Genomic DNA, 372 nt, shown 5'->3' with positions numbered 1-372 from the left:
CTTTGCAGGGCTTCCCTCTTCCTTCCCACCCATTTCTCACTTTCAGGCTCAGTCCTCCTCGACCCCACGGAATAACTTGTCCCTCGGGCCGGGAAACTTTTGTACACAGACACCAATCCTACTCTACCAGGTCAATATGACAAAAGATAGTTCCACACAAAGCTTGATCCCTGCTCTGTCCTAAGCTTCAAACTCTGGAGTCTCCGATGAGGCTTTGAAATCAGACATGGGGCACAAAGAAGTCCTCCTTACTTAGGGCCCGGTGGTTTCCCCCAAACCCTTTGATAGACTCCGATGCTCTGTCTGACACTGGCTCCTTTCAGATCTCCTTGCCAGCCTTTTGGTTTAGAAATGATAATCCCAGATGCAGGT

The sequence above is a fragment of the Mus pahari genome, chromosome 18 (assembly GCF_900095145.1).
Source record: "Mus pahari chromosome 18, PAHARI_EIJ_v1.1, whole genome shotgun sequence".
Lineage (NCBI taxonomy): Eukaryota > Metazoa > Chordata > Mammalia > Rodentia > Muridae > Mus > Mus pahari.
Note: the sequence above shows the minus strand (reverse complement) of the source record.